Consider the following 11,286-nt stretch of genomic DNA (forward strand, 5'->3'; position numbering starts at 1 on the left):
ACCATACCATACCATACCATACCATACCATACTATACTATACTACACCATACTATGCTATACCATACCATACTATACTATACCACACCATATTATACTATACCATACCATACTATACTGTACTACACCATACTATACTATACCACACCATACCATACCATATTGTACTATACCATACCGTGCTATACTATACCATACCATACTATACTGCACCATATCATACTGTGCTATACCACACCATGCCATACTATACTATAACACACCATACTATACCACACTAAACTATACCACACCATACCATACTATACTATAACACACCATACTATATTACACCATACCATACTATACCATACTATACTTTACCACACCATACCGTACTATACTACACCATACCATACCATACTATACATAACATACTATACTACATCATACTATACCACACAATGGCATACTATACCATACTATACTACACCATACTATACTATACTACACCGTACTATGCCATAACATACCATATCGTACTATACTATACCATACCATACTACGTCATACCATACTATACCATACTACGCTGTGCCATACTATACCATGCTACACCATGCCATGATATGCCATACTACACCACGTCATACTACACCCCACAATACTACACCATACTATACTACACCATACTATACTATACCATACTATACTATACCATACTATATTACGACACGGCATACTATACTCTACCATACCATACTATACTGTACCATACTATACTACAACATACCATACTACGCCGTGCTATACTACACCATACTGTGCTATGTCATACCACACCATACCACACCACATCATACTATACTACACCATATCATACTACACCATACTATACTATGACATACTATGCTACACAACACCATACCACACCATACCAGACTACACCTTTTTATACTACACCATAATATACTACACCATACTATACTACATCATGCTATGCTACACCACGCTATACCACACCATACTATAATACACCTTTTTATACTACACCATACTATACTGCACCATACTATACCACATCATACCATACTACACCATGCTATAGTACACCATCATATGCTATACCATACCAAACTACTCCTCAATATACTATAATGCATACTATACAATACTATACCATACCATACTATACTTGCCCGTGTCATAGTAAACTATACTATACTATACCATACCACACCATACTACACCATACTATGTCATAACATACTATGCCATGATATGCTATTCTATGCCATGCCATAGTAAACCATACCATACTATACCATACTATACCACACCATGCCATAGTAAACCATACCATACTATACCATACTATACCACACCATGCCATAGTAAACCATACCATACTATACCATACTATACCGTACTACACCATCCCATACTCTACCATACTACGCCGTGCCATACTATACCGTACTACACCATGCCATGCTATGCCATACTACACCATGCCATACTATACCATATTATACTATACTACACCATATTATACTACACCGTACAATACTACACCATACTATACTGCATCATACAATACTACGCCATGGTACTATACTAAACCATACTATACCATGCCACACCATACTATACTGAACCAGACTATACCATACCATACTATACTATACTATACTGAACCAGACTATACCACACCATACTATACTGAACCATACTATACCATACCATACTATACTATACTGAACCATGCTATACCATACCATGCCATACTATACTGTAATAGACCATGCCATACTATACCGTACTATGCCATACTATACCATACCCTCAATACCATACAACACCATACCATACTATGTCATACTATTCCATACTATACCATACTATACTACACCATGCCATACTATACCATACTATACTATGCCATACTATACCATGATATGCCATGCTATACTACGCCATAGTATGCCATGCCATACTATACCATACTATACTACACCATACCATTCCATGCCATACTATACCATACTATACTCTACCATACCATACTATACGACACCATACTATGATATACCATACCATGCTATACTATACTATACCATTGTCACACCCTGGCCTTAGTTATCTTTGTTTTCATTATTATTTTAGTTAGGTCAGGGTGTGACATGGGGTATGTATGTGTTTTTGTAGTGTCTAGGGGTTGTTGTATGTGTATGGGGCAGTGTCTAGTGTAGTTGTCTATGGTTGCCTGAGTGGTTCTCAATCAGAGACAGATGTCTTTCATTTGTCTCTGATTGGGAGCCATATTTAAGGCAGCCATAGGCATCATGCGTTTGTGGGTAATTGTCTATGTCTATGTTGTACGTTTGTAGCCTGTGTGTGCACTTACGTTATTAGCTTCACGATTCGTTTGTTGTTTGTTTCAGTTGTTATAGTGTTTGTTGCGTGTTTTTTCCCCTTTCTCTACAATAAAAGAAATGTATTTTGCACACGCTGCGCCTTGGTCCACTTTCTCTCAGCAAGACGATCGTGACAGAATTACCCACCAAAACGGGACCAAGCAGCGTGTGAAGCGGCAACAGGAGCAATGCACACAGATTATGGCAATGGGAGAGGATCTGGCTACACTACGTGGAGGAGATCGACAGGTGGCGATAGACCCAGGAGAATGCCGGAGCCCGCCTGGGATTCTCTGGCGCAGTGCGAGGAGGGATACCGGCGAATGGAGCAGCACGAAGACGCGGTAGGAGCCTGTGAGTCAGCCCCAAAAAAATCTTGGGGGGGGGCTAAAAGGGAGTGTGCGAAGTCAGGTAGGAGACCTGCGCATACTCCTGTACTTACCGTGGAGAGCGAGAGTACGGCGAGACACCGTGTTACGCAGGTAGAGTGCATGGTGTCTCCTGTACGTGTCATAGCCCGGTGCGGGTTATTCCACCTCCCCGCACTGGCAGGCTAGATTGAGGATTGAGCCGATGTATGAAGCCGGCCCAACGCATCTGGCCACCAGTGCGTCTCCTGGGCCGGCTTACATGGCACCAGCCTTACGCATGTGTCCCCGGTTCGCCTACATAGCCCGGTGCGGGTTATTCCACCTCCCCGCACTGGTCGCGGACGGGAGCATACAACCAGTAAGGTTGGGCAGGCTCAGTGCTCAAGGGACCAGTACGCCTGCACGGTCCGGTATTTCCGGCGCCACCTCCCCGCCCCAACCATACCACCAGTGCCTACACCACGCACCAGGCTTCCTGTGCGTCTCCAGAGCCCTGTTCCTCCTCCACGCACTAGCCCTATGTGCGTGTCTCCAGCCCAGGACCACCAGTTCCGGCACCAGCACCAAGCCTCCTGTGCGTCTCCAGAGTCCTGTGCGTCCTGTTGCTGCTCCCCGCACTGCCCTGAGATGCGTGTCCCCAGCCCGGTACCACCAGTTCCGGCACCACGCACTAGGCCTAATGTGCGTCTCCAGGGTCCAGTATGCCCTGTTCCTTCTCCCCGCACTAGCCTTCAGGTGCGTGTCCCCAGCCCGGTACCACCAGTCCGGCACCACGCACCAGGCCTACAGTGCGCCTCAGCCGGCCAGAGTCTGCCGTCTGCCCAGCGCGCCTGAACTGCCCGTCTGCCAAGCACCGTCTGAGCTGCCGTCTGCCAGCCGTCTGAGCTGCCCGTCTGTCCGAGCCGTCAGAGCTGCCCGTCTGTCCCGAGCCAGACAGGATCAGCCGAGCCGTCCGCAGCATGAGCAGCCAGCCGTCGCCAGCATGAGCAGCAGCGTCCGCCGCCATGAGCAGCCAGAGCGTCGCCAGCCATGAGCAGCCAGAGCGCCGCCAGCATGAGCAGCCAGAGTCGCCAGCCAGCCATGAGCAGCCAGAGTCGCCAGCCAGCCATGAGCAGCCAGAGCGCCAGCCAGCCATGAGCAGCCGAGTCGCCAGCCAGACCATGAGCAGCCAGGTCGCCAGCCAGCCATGAGCAGCCAGAGTCGCCAGCCCCATGACAGCCAGAGTCGCCAAGCCACCATCAGCAAGCCAGAGTCGCCAGCCAGCCATGAGCAGCCAGAGTCGCCAGCCAGCCATGAGCAGCCAGAGTCGCAAGCCAGCCATGAGCAGCCAGAGTCACCAGCCAGCCAGGATCTTCCAAAGCCGCCAGTCAGCCAGGATCTACCAGAGCCACCAAAGCGGTATTGACAATGGTGGAGTAGGCCACGTCCCGCACCCGAGCCGCCGCCATAATAAGGCACACCCCGGACCCTCCCTTCAATGTCAGTTGTGCGGTCGGAGTCCGCACCTTTGGGGAGGGGTACTGTCACACCCTGGCCTTAGTATCTTTGTTTCATTTATATTTAGTTAGGTCAGGGTGTGGCATGGGGTATGTATGTGTTTTGTAGTGTCTAGGGTTGTGTATGTGTATGGGGCAGTGTCTAGTGGTAGTTGTCTATGGTTGCCTGAGTGGTTCTCAATCAGAGACAGATGTCTTCATTTGTCTCTGATTGGGAGCCATATTTAAGGCACCATAGGCATCATGCGTTTGTGGGTAATTGTCTATGTCTATGTTCTATGTTGCATGTGTGCACTTAGTTCTTCTTAGCTTCACGATCGGTTTTGTTCATTTTGTAAGTGTTTGTTTTTTCCTTCATTAAAAGAAGATGTCTTATTTTTCACACGCTGCGTTTTGGTCCTCCATTCAAAGTCAAGACGATCGTGACAACCATACCATACTATAATACACCATACCATAATATGCCATACCATTCCATAATATACTATACCATACTATACTATACTATACCATACTATATTATAATATGCCATAACATGCCATACTATACCATAATATACTATACCATACTATACATGCTACACCATACTGTACTATACCATACCATACTGTGCCATACCATACCACACCATATCATACTATACCACATCAAATCACACACCACTATACTATACTATTCCATACTATACTATACCATACTACATCACATCATAATATACCATACTATACCACATCAAATCATACTATGCCATACCACACTATGCCATACTGTACCATACTATACTATAACATTCCACACTATACCATACTATAATATACAATACCATACTTTAATATGCTATTCCATACTAAACTATACTATACAATACCATACTATACCATACCATTCTATACCATACCATACTTTAATATACCATTCCATACTAAACTATACTGTGCATACCATACTATACCACACCACACCACACCACACCATACTATACCACATCACACTATACTATACCATACTATACTATATTATACCACATCACACTATACCATACTATACTATATTATACCACATCACACAATACTATACCATAAAGACGTAAATTACACCCGAGGGGTGCGCCCTAAAGGCAAGGTAGGAGCTGGCACATCACCACCTCAAACAACCTAATCATCATGATTGCAAATACCTTATAGGCTAGTATGTGTCTTTTATAACCAATATAAAATCTCTGTGTATGTGTTTGTCCAGGAGCAGCTCTCCCTCCACTCTGACTGGTAAAGTCAACCAACTGGAGGTGATCCTGACTCAACTGCAGCATGACCTCAGAAACGGTACCATTCTTTAACTTCCCGTATTAACCCTGGTAGAACACAGAGAAACCCATGTACTTCTACTCCCTTATTAACCCTGGGTAAGAACACACAGAAACCCATGTATTCTTACTCCCTATATAACCCTGGTAGAACACAGAAACCCATGTATTCTTACTCCTATTAACCCTGGGTAGAACACAGAAACCCATGTATTCTTACTCCCGTATTAACCCTGGTAGAACACAGGAAACCCATGTATTCTTACTCCCGTATTAACCCTGGTAGAACACAGGAAACCCATGTATTCTTACTCCCGTATTAACCCTGGGTAGAACACAGGAAACCCATGTATTCTTACTCCCGTATTAAACCCTGGGTAGAACACAGGAAACCCATGTATTCTTACTCCCGTATTAACCCTGGGTAGACACAGGAAACCCATGTATCTTACTCCCTATTAACCCTGGTAGAACACAGGAAACCCATGTATTCTTACTCCCGTATTAACCCTGGGTAGAACACAGGAAACCCATGTATTCTTACTCCCGTATTAACCCTGGGTAGAACACAGGAAACCCATGTATTCTTACTCCCGTATTAACCCTGGGTAGAACACAGGAAACCCATTATTCTACTCCCTTATTAACCTGGGTAGAACACAGGAACCCATGTATTCTTACTCCCGTATTAACCCTGGGTAGAACACAGGAAACCCAGTATTCTTACTCCCGTATTAACCTGGGGAAACACAGAAACCCATGTATTCTTACTCCCTTATTAACCCTGGTAGAACACAGGAAACCCATGTATTCTTACTCCCTATTAACCCTGGTAGAACACAGGAAACCATTTACACAGCACTGCCTGAGTGCTGCCTGACTATAAAGCGAATGTCCCATTTTTAAATTGTTAGAAAAAAGTCACGTAGCTAGTCTTATAAGCCAGAACAACAGGGTTGGTTGTCATTTTACAGCTATTTGTGAACCCATACTTTTCCAAGTGATGATAAGAGACCGTTAACCTCCATCTGAAATGCATCCATTTCAGACAAAACCCAAATGTTGAGTTGTTGATCTCCTCCTCAGGAGCAGGAGGACAAGGGTTGCTGCAGGTAGAAGTCAGGGTTTGGTCAGGGTAGGGTCAGGGTAAGGTCGGGTTAGAGGTCAGTGTTTATATGATATATTCTCTATCTCTCAGGAGAAGGAGGACAAGGTGTTGCTGCAGGTAGAGTCAGGTTTGGGTCAGGGTTAGGGTCAGGGTTAGAGGTCAGGTTAGAGGTCAGTGTTAATATGATATATTTCTATCTCTACCAGGAGAAGGAGGACAAGGTGTTTTGCAGGTAGAGGTCAGGGTTTGGGTCAGGGTTAGGGGTCAGGGTTAGAGGTCAGTGTTAAATATGATATATTCTCTATCTCCCAGGAGAAGGAGGAACAAGTGTTACTGCAGGTAGAGGTTAGGTTAGAGTCAGTGTTAATATGATATATTCTCTATCTCTACCAGGAGAAGGAGGACAAGTGTTGCTGCAGGTAGAGGTCAGGTTTGGGTCAGGGTTTGGGTCAGGGTTAGGGTCAGGGTTAGGGGTCAGTGTTAATATTGATATGTCTCTATCTCTACCAGGAGAAGGAGGACAAGGTGTTGCTGCAGGTAGAGTTAGGGTTTGGTCAGGGTTAGAGGTCAGGGTTAGGGGTCAGTGTTAATATGATATGTTTCTCTCTCTCTACCAGGGAAGGAGGACAAGGTGTTACTGCAGGTAGAGGTCAGGTTTGGGTCAGGGTTAGATGTCAGTGTTGATATGATATGTTCTCTCTCTCTACCAAGAGAAGGAGGACAAGGTGTTACTGCAAGTAGAGGTTGGGTTAGAGGTCAGTGTTAATATGATATATTCTCTATCTCTACCAGGAGAAGAGAGACAAGGTGTTGCTGCAGCTAGAGGTTAGGTTTGGGTCAGGTTTGGGTCAGGGTTAGAGGTCCAGTGTTAATATGATATATTCTCTATCTCTACCAGGAGAAGGAGGACAAAGTGTTACGCAGGTAGAGGTTAGGGTTTGGGTCAGGTTAGAGGTCAGGGTTAATATGATATGTTCTCTCTCTCCCAGGAGAAGGAGGACAAGGTGTTGCTGCAGTAGAGGTCAGGGTTTGGGTCAGGGTTAGAGTCATGGTTAATATGATATGTTCTCTATCTCTACAGGAGAAGGAGGACAAGGTGTTGCTGCAGGTAGAGGTGCAGCACCTGAGACAAGACAACATGAGACTACAGGAGAAAGTCAGACATCAGCCGCTCAACTCAGGAAGTTTACTGAATGGTTCTTCCACACTATCGACAAGAAACCCTGAAACTGTACTGGAGGACTAATGCCCTGGGAACAAGGACACTTTACTACCCCAGGGGCAACAGAACTCTGACGACTACTGCCATACTACTGCACTGAGAGTACCTACTGCCAAGGAGCAATGGAACCCTCTACTCCCTTGGGGGGCAACTAGACTTCTCGAATGCCAATGGACAGACAATTTCTACAAGCTCATGCTCAAGCCCCAGGGATAAAACATAACTATTCAAGGAAACCCTGTGCTGTGTGGGGATTCGTTCTGGGGAACGCCTCTTTCTCTGTCCCTGGGGAACCCCTCTTTCTCTTGTCCCCTGGAACCCCTCTGTCCTGGGAACGCCTCTTCCCCTGGACCTCTTTCTCTGTCCCCTGTGGGACCCTCGTTCTGGGAACGCCTCTTTCTCTTCCCCTGGGAACCCCTCTGTTCTGGGAACCGCCTCTTTCCTGTCCCCTGGGGAACGCCTCTTTCCCTGTCCCGCTGGGGAACCCCTCTTCTCTGTCCCCTGGGAACCCCTCTGTTCCTGGGAACGCCTCTTCTCTGTCCCCTGGGAACCCTTCTGTTCTGGTAACCTTTCATGAGAATCAGCTTAATGTCTGCTATCTGCACCAGGAGGCACCAAGAGAATCAACTTAATGTCTGTTATCTGCACCAGGAGTCAACAGGCCTGCTATCTGCACCAACCATGTGGCAGACCTGGACAGTAAAGGCACAGTGGGATAAAAATAAAAATTAATAATGAATGTAGCTCAACTGACCTGAGAAGTATTTTTTACTGTCTGTTTCCTCAACGTTCCTAAGCCAAAACACTTAGAAGCCAACCTGATGTTAGATCCAAACACTTAGAAGCCAACCTTGATGAGTAGATCCAAACACTTAGAAGCCACACTTGATGTTAGATCTAAACACTTAGAAAGCCAACCTGATGTTAATCCAAACACTTAGAAGCCAACCTGATGTTAGATCCAACACTTAGAAAGCCACATGATGTTAGATCCAAACACTTAGAAGCCAACCTGATGTTAATCCCAAACACTAGAAGCCAACCTGATGTTAGATCCAAACACTTAGAAGCCAACCTGATGTTAGATCCAAACACTTAGAAGCAACCTGATGTAGATCCAAACACTTAGAAGCAACATGATGTTAGATCCAAACACTTAGAAGACCAACCTGATGTTTGATCAAACACTTAGAAGCCAACCTGATGTGAGATCCAACACTGAAGCCAACCTGAGTTAGATCCAAACACTTAGAAGCCAACCTGATGTTAGATCCAAACACTTAGAAGCCAAACCTGTGTATAGAATCTAACACTTAGAAGCCAACCTGATGTTAGATCCAAAACACTTAGAAGCCAACCTGATGTTAGATCCAACACTTAGAAGCAACTGATGTTAAGATCCAAACACTTAGAAGCCAACCTGATGTTAGATCCAAACACTTAGAGCCAACTATGTTAGATCCAAACATTCAAAGCCAAACCTGATGTTAGATCCAAACACTTAAAGCTAACCTGATGTTAGATCAAACACTTAGAAGCCAACATGGTTAGATCCAACACTATAGAAGCCAACCTGATGTTAGATCCAAACACTTAGAAGCCAACCTGATGTTAGATCCAAACACTTAGAAGCCAACCTGATGTTAGATCCAAACACTTTGATTTTAAATACTTTTGTTTAATCTTTATGTTCTTCACTGTTGTAATATAGAATCACAAAGGGGCAGTAGGGTTGATTAAAAGGTGCTCTCCTCCTCTCACGTGTTGTAGCTGTCGGATGAAAACTTCTTATCTCCACAACAGAACATTTTCAGGAAATGGGGAAAAACTGCCATATTTTACCATTAACAATTTACGAAACCTACAAAGTTTAAAAAACGAATATTTGTTCTTGTCCTAGAGTCATGAAGTGTTCAGAGTGCATTGTGGGGAGTTACTGCTTTCAATTTCTGTAAACAAATAAATACTAAATGGTCAAATTGAGTTACAAGGTTTTCATTCGACAGCATTTCTAAACCCTATCTATCACTAGTCTGTAGATATGCCGCTGTCACCACGTCTTAGCAATAACAAAGTAGTTGTTATTATAAAAGTGTGTTTTTAAAAGTTAGCAGCACAAACGTAAGCAGCTCCTGTGGGGAGAGTGACGGTTGTATTTGACATCGATATCCTACAAGAGACTGTGGGTCTATATGGGTGTAGAATAGTATGGGTCCTTCCTCTTTGCTTTCGTTGTTACTACTCTTGCCTTGTCCATGGATCGCTCAGCTGATACACAAACCTGGGCTGCATACCACAAGGCACACTATTCCCTACATAGCGCACTACTTTGGTCAAGATTTGGTCAAAAGTAGTGCACTATACTTTAGGAATAGGGTGCCATTTGTGAAGCAAACCCTAATGCGTTATAATCACAGTAGCAATCTGGGCCCATAGGGCCCTGGTCTAAAGTAGTGCACTATGTAGGGAATAGGGTGCCATAGGGCTCTGGTTTAAAGTAGTGCACTATGTAGGGAATAGGGTGCCATAGGGCTCTGGTTTAAAGTAGTGCACTATATAGGGTGCCATGTAGGATATAGCCAATCACACTCACAATGTCAAAATGTCTCTCTCTGTACATACGCTCCTCTACTGAAGTGTCTTGCTGTATTTCATATTTATAGAAACTGATTTCACCTGAAGTTGTTTGTTTGATTAATTAAGCATCATATAGCTATTCCTCGTTCAGCACTAGGTTGGGAAAAAGCTATGTTTATGTTGTAAAGTATGTGTGAAGCTTCATTTACAGGGCAGAAATATATTAAAATATACAACTGATTATTCTTGTTGACTGTGTCCCAGAGCTCTGGTCTAAAGTAGTGCACTACTACCCTATAGACGTGTCACTAGCTTTGACTTAGGGTCGTATAGGGAGTGAGTGCACTATTTAGACCAGGGTCTATAGGTAAGTAGTGGCATCTACTTTAGACAGGGTTATTTAGGGTAGGTGTGCATCTGCTTTAGACCCAGGGTTTTTTTCATAGGGTAGTGTGCATATCTAAGACTCAGAGTCGTATAGGGTAAGTAATGCACACTAACTTTAGACCAGGGATCTATAGGGTAGTTAAGTGCCTTATCTTTTAAGACAGGGCCTATAGGGTAAGTAGTGCACTACTTTATACCAGGGTCTATAGGGTCGTAAGTGCACTCACTTTAGACCAGGGTCTAAGGGATGTAGTGCACTCCCTTTAGACCAGAGTCATAGGGTAGTAGTGCACTACCTTTAGACCAGGTGTTATTAGGTCGGTAGTGCCTTACTTTAGACCAGGGGTCTATAGGGTAGTAGTGCCAACTACTTTAGACCAGGGTATAGGGTATGTAGTGCACTACTTTAGACCAGAGTCTATTAAT

General features: G+C 44.5%; 1 pseudogene; it reads left to right on the forward strand.

Moving 5' to 3' along the window:
* Nucleotides 1–8,193, forward strand: part of LOC112075400 (signal-induced proliferation-associated 1-like protein 2) — a 71,490-nt pseudogene extending 63,297 nt beyond the window's left edge.
* The last annotated feature ends 3,093 nt before the right edge of the window (nucleotides 8,194–11,286 follow it).

The sequence above is a fragment of the Salvelinus sp. IW2-2015 genome, unplaced genomic scaffold (genome assembly GCF_002910315.2).
Source record: "Salvelinus sp. IW2-2015 unplaced genomic scaffold, ASM291031v2 Un_scaffold3137, whole genome shotgun sequence".
Taxonomy (NCBI): Eukaryota; Metazoa; Chordata; class Actinopteri; order Salmoniformes; family Salmonidae; genus Salvelinus; species Salvelinus sp. IW2-2015.